Below are 8,119 nucleotides of genomic sequence, written 5' to 3'. Positions count from 1 at the left end.
GCCTTCCCGTAAAGCACCATATTGATTTCCACATTTGACATCTCACTTATAAGGCCTCTAATGGCTCAGCCCAATGCCATTAGATCTTGATCCTTTCCTCAATACCCAGTGAGCCTTTAAGTAGTAGACAATTTATCATGGCTAAGCTGTAGTTCTAAATTCCCTGGAACAACAACTTTCCTTTGACTGTGCATCAAAAATCCAATGAATAGGGAAGGGACAAGACATTTTTAAGACAGTGAGACTATTATGTATGATACTATAATGGTGGGTACATGAGATTATGCCTTTGTCAAAACCTGTAGAACTGTACAACACAAAGAGTGAACCCTAACATAAACTATGAACTTTAGTTAATAATCATGTATCAATATTGGTTCATCAATTGTAACCAATGTACCACACTAATGCAAGACATTGGTAGTAAGAGAAATAATGTAAGTGGAGGAGAGGGAGTATATGGAACATTCTGTATTTATGCGAAAAAATCCACTTTTGATTTCTTCTACCCTTTTCATGCCTGCATTTAAAGCTAAACTGCACCAGAAGCTATGTAAGGTTCATTTGAATTGGACACTTCTGCTATCAATGACTTGTAAAAGATATTTTCTAAAGAGTTGGTTCTGCCTAATGCACGTGGGATAATTCTTGTAGGGGAAGGTCTTTGCTTGTTGTTCACCAACCAGAAAACTAGATAAAGGTGAGAGTTTTGACTCTTGGGAATTCTGTCTTCCTTCCAAGGTTAAACTCCCCCAGAAGATAAATGGGAATTTTCCCAATTTGTTTCTTGGATAAGTGCACTTTCTGTACTTTTGGATATGAGGGGGAAAAAAAGTTAGAGATTTCTTCTTGGCCTGACATTTGGTAACATAACTTATTACATATTTGTGATAAAAAAAAAAAAACCCAAACCCATTGCTGTTGAGTTGAAATTTGAAATACCGCCTAAAAATTTGCAGCTCCTTGGGGTATAAATATCCAATACCCTTCCAAGGAGCTACTGGAGAGCCACACCAAGCCTTTTGATGTACCTAGCTAATGACTGAGTAATCTACAAGGGCGGCAGGCAATTTGGTGGCTGGGTGTGGTAAGTACAGGGAAACCACTGTAAATTTTTTTCCAGGAAAAAGATCTATGAACAAAATGCTTTTAAAATTGTTATTTGTTTTGCTTTGTTTTGGTTTTGGAGAAAGGATTTGTGATGGTTAAGATTGTGTGTCAACTCGGCTGGGCCATGATTCTCAGTGTTTATATGTCATCACTCCCATGGTGGGTTCTGCTGTGAGTAGCCAATCAGTTGAAAGGGAGTTTCCTTGGGAGTGTGGCCTCCATCCAAACATAAGCAGATGTTCTGGCTTTTTGCTCGCTCTGGATCCTGCAGCCGCTTCCTGTTCGTCTGACCCCCATTTCTTGGAACTTGAGCTGTCAGCTTGCCTGCCAGTCTTGGGATTCGTTGATCTTCACAGCCTGTGAGCAAGAGCCCTGCTCTCCGACCTGCTGGTTTTGGGTCCACCAGCCCCTGCGGCTATGTGAATCAGGTGAAGCCTCTATTCTGCTCCATGGACTTGAGATATTCCAGCCTCTACAATTGCGTGAGCCATTTCCTTGATATAAATCTCTCTATATAGGTATTAATTATACTCTTTACTAGTTTTGCTTCTTTAGAGAGCCCAGCCTAAAACAGGGTTCTAGAGCCAAGTGGTGATAGGGAAGCTAGACTAGGGACGGAAGCAAATGAAATGGTTTGACAAGGAAATGATCATGGCAGCTGACACTGAAAAAGAGGAGATTTAAGGGATGCTTTTATATATGAGTCGGAATTGACTTGACGGCACTGGGTATAGCAATAGAAGGAACCAAGTTGCTCAGCTGCTAACCGAAAGGTCTTCAGCTCGAACCCACTAGTCATTCTGTGAGAGAAAGACGTGGCAGTTTGTTTCTGTAAAGATTTCAGCCTTGGAAATCCTGTGGAGCAATTCTGTCCTGTCCTATAAGGTTGCTATAGGTAAGAATCAACTCAATGGCAAAATAGTTGTTTTTTTTTTTTTTTTTTTGGCATCATTAGAATTGGTTGGATGTTGGATAGAAACAGAGTTAGAAATCAAAGCTGACTCTTAAGCTGAAAAAAAATCAGGAAAATATTTGGAACACTAACTGTGATAGGGAATCGATCTTTGAGCTAGGAGACAAGGAGAGAAGAGGGTGAACATCTGTCAAATTCACAGGCTACTAGAACTTGGCAGAGCTCTTGAGGTCATTGCCTCTAACTGCTGCATTTTACAGATGAGGAAGCTGAGGCCCATCAGGGTGAAGATACTCACCCACATTTCCATGGCTGGCAAATGGCAGAGCCAGAATCAGAATTCAGAACTTCTGTAAAAATCCTGTACTCTTTCCAAATTAAAAATCAAGAACTAGAAATAAAAGGCAGGGGAGGGTTTAGACCTAAGGATCTAGATTTTGTAGAATCCTACTTAAACTGAAGGGGGGGCAGTTGCCATGGAGTTGACACCAAGTCATGGTGACCCCATGTGTTGGAGAGTAGAACTGTGCTGCATATGTTTTTCAAGGCTGTGCCCTTTTAGAAACAAATCACCAGGCACTCCTTCTAAGGCACCTCTGGTTGGATTCAAACCACCAACCTTTTGGTTACTAGTTGAGTGCCTAACCATTCATGCCACCAAGAGATTCTCACTTACAGCCATGATAATACACATGTTCCCCAAAGGAGAGTGTATGGAGCAGAGCCACAAACCACAAGCTCACAGTTAGGCCTCCTTTTTTTTTAAATTAATATTTGAACTAGTTTCTGACATTTAAAGATTAGAGGGTTTCCATAAAAATCTGGATTTCTGGCCACTCATGAAAAAGTTTCAGTTGATCTGTCAAAAGCTGAGTGAAAGCTGCCCTCTGCATAGATGGGGCATGCACAATCCGATTTCCCCACATCCTCCTGGTTGGCTCCACTAATTTGTGTTATCTGCCTGGCCGCTATAGGCCCTGGAGTTTGCAACCTCCGGGAGTGGGGAAGAAAAACAGAATCTCTGACTCCAAGGTTGACAGGTAGTGATTGTAAATGGCAGGGGGTGAAGGGAACTGAGCAAAGGCATCCAAAGACAAGAAAACCCAGAGAGCCTAGGTCACAGAAGCAAAGAGTTTGTCCAAAAATTCAGGGACAGAGTTTTCCTCTATTTTTAGATAAAGTAACAGGATGTGGGAATTAAAAAAAAAAAGTGGTTGATTCTCTGATACCACACAAAGGTGATGACTTATGCAAAACATCCCCTTTCCTATTTTTAACTGGATCACAGAAGCTGCCTCAGATGTTTTGCTGCTGACTAATCCCATTGAGTCTCCTTTCTCTGAATTGCATTAACGGCACCTACACAGGATAAAGAACATTTGAGAAAAAAAGCCCCACAAAAACAACTGTAAAGACTACTGCACACAGAGCATCGCTATAAATAGTGTTCTGAGTGGGATCAGGGTGTTCTGGGCCACAGCTTTCTTGAAGTTGTCTAGGATTTCACTGGTTGAATGATGCAGACATACATGCCCAGAGAAAGCATTTGTTTAAATGGAATTAATGATGCTGTGATTTTTTTTTTTTTTTTTTTTTTGCACTTCAAAATGTAGTAAGGAGTATTTTTTCAGCACTGATTGTACGGAAAAGTATACTGATTTTTCAGTAAAACAATTTTCTAGTTGTTTAAATATGGGTCATGGTTTCCACATCCTGTGTCCTGGTTCCAACCACACTGGCCATCCCTGCACTGGAGAAGAGGAATCAAGAATGATAGCAAAGAAATTCTCAATGCTTTATAGGCAAGACCTAATGGTGCAACAGTTAAGCTTTCACTTACTATCTGAAAGGTTGGCAGTTCAAACCCATTCAGCTGCTCCTTGGGAGAAAGATCCTGGTGATCTGCTTCTGTAAAGATTACATGCTAGAAAACCCTATGGAGCAGTTCTAGTCTATCGCATGGCATTGCTATGACTTGACAACACTTAACAACATGTCATGAGAATGGCAGGACTTTAGAGTCAGCAGAGACCTCAGAAATCATGGAATACGGCCTCTTCTCATTTCACTAATGGGGAAGTGTAGGTGTCACAGGTACTGTGGGCCACCAAGATCCCTGGGTCTTATCACCTCATGTGCCACAGCCTGAGGGCTTTTTTCATAACCAAGGAAAGCCACTTTGGCTTGGCCATGTTGAAAAACCATTGCCGTAGAGTTGATTCTGACTCATAGCAACCCTATAAAAAAAAAAAATTTTCTTTTTTTTTTTTAAATGCCAGGGAATTACCACGACCCAGCAGCAGCTGCCCACAATCAGGGCCTAGCAGATGCAGGGGTGACCACTTCAGGGTCTTATTCTCTTGGTGCTCTGCATGTACTAGACTGAGAAAAAAATGTTCTCACCTGGGCCCTTCATTCACTTACTCACTCACAATGTATTTATTAAGGGTTTTATGATGTATATTTATTGAGGAAACCCTGGTGGCATAGTGGGTAAGAGCTGTGGCTGCTAACCAAAAAGGTCAGCAGTTTGAATACACCAGGTACTCACTAGAAACCCTATGGGGCAGTTCTGCTCTGTCCTGTAGGGCCTCTATGAGTCGGAATCGACTTGACGGCAATGATATGTTTTTGTTTTAATATTTATTGAAGATGTTATGCTGTGCATTTATCAAGGACCTGCTGTGGTGGATTAAAAAGAAGTAAAATACCCAATTCTTGCTAAGGAAAAGTTTAAAATCTAGTTGGGAAGCCAAGATAATTAACTATCCATATGCAACGTGTTGTAAGAGCCACATAACATGAAAAGCTATGAATTCAGAGGAGTGAGCTGTGGTTGTAATCTGGGAAGTTTTAGTTCATTTGCTTTTAGAGATGGAAATAAACCTAAGATATTCTAGTCTGTCGTCTTCTTGCTTTGCTTTGCTTTGCAGATCCCTGGGAGGCCTCAGGAGCTACCATGGTGGAGGTGGTAGGGAAGGATGGCTCCAGTCATCTACTTTTACCTCAAGCAGGGCAACCCTACCTCTGCTGGTTTGTGAATGGGTGTTTCAAAGAATTAGAGAATGTGGTTCCCTGCATAGAAAAAGAATAATAAAAAGTTTGAAAATTTTTCATTTTCATTTGAGTCCACACTATTGATTTTCAGATGAAGAAACTGAGGCTCAGAGAGATTAAATGAAGTTTCCAAGTTTTCACATTTTCAAGTTTGACAGCACCAGGAGAAGACCCCACCCACATAACTTCCACCCCGTGTTTTCTTACTGCACATACTTCCTGAGGAGGTAGGACTTAGGCAGGACATTGAAGAATGAGAGGAGAGGGACTGAATGGGGAGAGAGAATGGGGGGTGCTTTGCAGATGCGGAGATTTAGAAGAGCAAAGGGGAATGCAAGTGACTCTTCAGGGGGCCAGGTGGGAAGAGGCTTTTGACTAATTACCGTTCAGGCAAGGGAAGAGTAGAGCATAATGTGGCTAAATGGGCTGGGGTCAGATTAGAAGTGAGCTGCAATTGTTGGTGGGGGGATATTAACTCACTAGGATGTATGGATCCAGATCCCTGAACTGGGGAATGACCCATGAGAGCCGCAAGTTTTAAGAGGCAACATTGAATATAGTAGCTTTGGGAACGTACTGTAGACAAGTGTCTTAACCTTTTTGTGCCTTGGTTTCCTTACCTATGAAAACAGCAATAGCATCAGAAGCTCCTTCATGAGGTATTGGTTAGAATTAAATGAAATAATACTAAAAGAAATAGTGTCTGGTACCTAGTAAAGGCTCAATAAATAAGAGCTATCATGATGTTTTTCTCTGAAGGACTGAACTGAGTCAAGAGAGAGAAGTGTCTTGGTTAAGCTACTTGGTAGTAGAGTGAGAATTAGAATCCAGTTCTTCCAATTTCTAACACTCTTTTTCTTTCATTGCATCATGTGTTTTAAAACAATGCATTATTTATGTTCTTTTTTGTATTAGCATTTATACTTGTAAGACACAGCACCCTTATTGTTCCAGTAAAAGCATACTTCCATTGCCTCCATGAACAACTTTGCCATGAGACCAGAAGAGCTGGATGGTGCCCACTACCACTACTGAACGGTTTTATAAAAAAAATAAAAAATTTTTTTTTTTAATCAAGGATTCTATAAAAGAGTTCTGATCAAAAGGGGGGAAATGTAGAACAGAATTTCCAATTCTTATGGAATCCAGACTTTATGGATCCGTGGTGCCTGGATGAATACCTGAAACTATTGCCCTGAGATAATCTTTAAACCTTAAACCAAAAACATCCCCTGAAGTCTTCTTAAAACCAAACAATAGTGTAGCTTAACTAGTAAAGCATGTCTGCCTTGAGCATTATGCTCTTTAAAGATCTAGCTATATGAGATCAAATTGACAACAGCAATTCAAAAGATTAGATAGAAAACTTAAGGAGCAGTCAGTTTATGTTAATACCAGAGGAACAACTCAGGAAAAGGAAGGTGAGAATGGTTGGACAACTCAAAGAATGTAATCAATGTCACTGATTAGTACATGTAAAATTGTTGAATTGGTGTATGTACTTCTGTGTATATTCTCAACAATAACAACAAAATAAATTCTAAAAAAAATTCTTCAACAATGTTTTCCTTTTTGAAAAGCAATTTTGATTGATTTCTTTCACACCCTAATTAATTTATCACATTTAGACCGAATGCACTTCTTCAAAGAAGCAAGACTTTCCATTTCCAGGTCTTACGTCACTGACATCGCAGCCTGACTTTAAACCATAGGAAATTACATATGACATTTAGAATTTCATAACTGTTCTGATTGCTTCTTTGTGTCTGTGAAGAAAATATTTATTTTGACCAAATGTTATCTTTTCTTTTTTTCATTAAATAAATCATACTTATGGCCAAAGAGCTTCTGTTGTTCTTTATGATTCATTGATCAACCGTGAAAGAACAAACAAATCAAATACTGAAGCTTGGGGCACAGTTCACTGATAACTCTCTGAGACACTGCAGCATCCCGCAGAAATGTAGCCCTTTAGAGATGGCAGCTTCCTGAGAGTGTCTTTAACCCAACTCCTTTATCTTTACGGAAACAGGTGAAGTGATTTGCAAAGTCATTCAGCCAGTTGGTGGCAGGGATGGATTTTGAAAGCGTTTTTTTTTCTGACTTTTGTTATTGTTAACTGCCATCAGGTTGCCCCCAACTCATGATGATCCCATGTACAATGGAACAAAATGCTACTTGGTCTTGTACCATCCCATGTTGTGGAATGCTGTGATCCAATAAGGTTTTCATTGACTGATTCTCGGAAGCAGGTCACCAGGCCTTTCTGTTGGTGTTGTTAGTCACTGTCAAGTCCATTCCAACTCATGCGACCCCATGTGTGTGGAGTAGAACTGTTCCATAGGGTTTTCAAGATTGTGACCTTTCAGAAGCAGATCGCCAGGACTGTCTTCTGAGGCATTCCTTGGTGGCTTCAAACCACCAACTCTTTGGCTGGTAGTTGAGGGCTTAACAATTTGTGCCATCTGGGGACTCCACTTTTTAAAAATGTTACTGCAGCCACTATGGAATAAAACAGAGTTTTTGCACTCTTGTAATTTTGGGGATCTCAGCCACCCCATTCATTTAAATCTTTCCTCCCCACTGTGTATAGGTTATATAATAAATAAACTTTTAATTATAGGTAAATAACCACATTTGACCCAAATTCATTTTTTAAAACATTTTCTCTCTCTTCGTAGTATAATTTAAATAAGATAATTGACCTCTATAGTCCTTGTTACTTTTTGGGAACCACTGTTATTGACTGTGGGTGAGAAAGTTGGTTCTTGTTCCATTAGGTAGGAAATTTTTCACATTTTTCTTGGCTGAATTAAGACAAAAATATATAACGTGTGAAGATGCCAACATACCCATATTATAATTGTAGTTGACTAGGTCCTCACAGAGAAGGTAGTATATATGGAAGTGTATATAATCTATGAATAGGAAAGACAATGTTTAACATCCCAAGTAGAACAATAAAACCATTACTACGAAGGTGTTTAGATTTACTATGCCTCCCTGTCAAAGAGAAACTAAACTGATGGACAAATACAG

This window comes from Loxodonta africana, chromosome 14 (genome assembly GCF_030014295.1).
Source record: "Loxodonta africana isolate mLoxAfr1 chromosome 14, mLoxAfr1.hap2, whole genome shotgun sequence".
In the NCBI taxonomy this organism is placed as follows: domain Eukaryota; kingdom Metazoa; phylum Chordata; class Mammalia; order Proboscidea; family Elephantidae; genus Loxodonta; species Loxodonta africana.
This window is presented reverse-complemented; position numbering follows the sequence as displayed.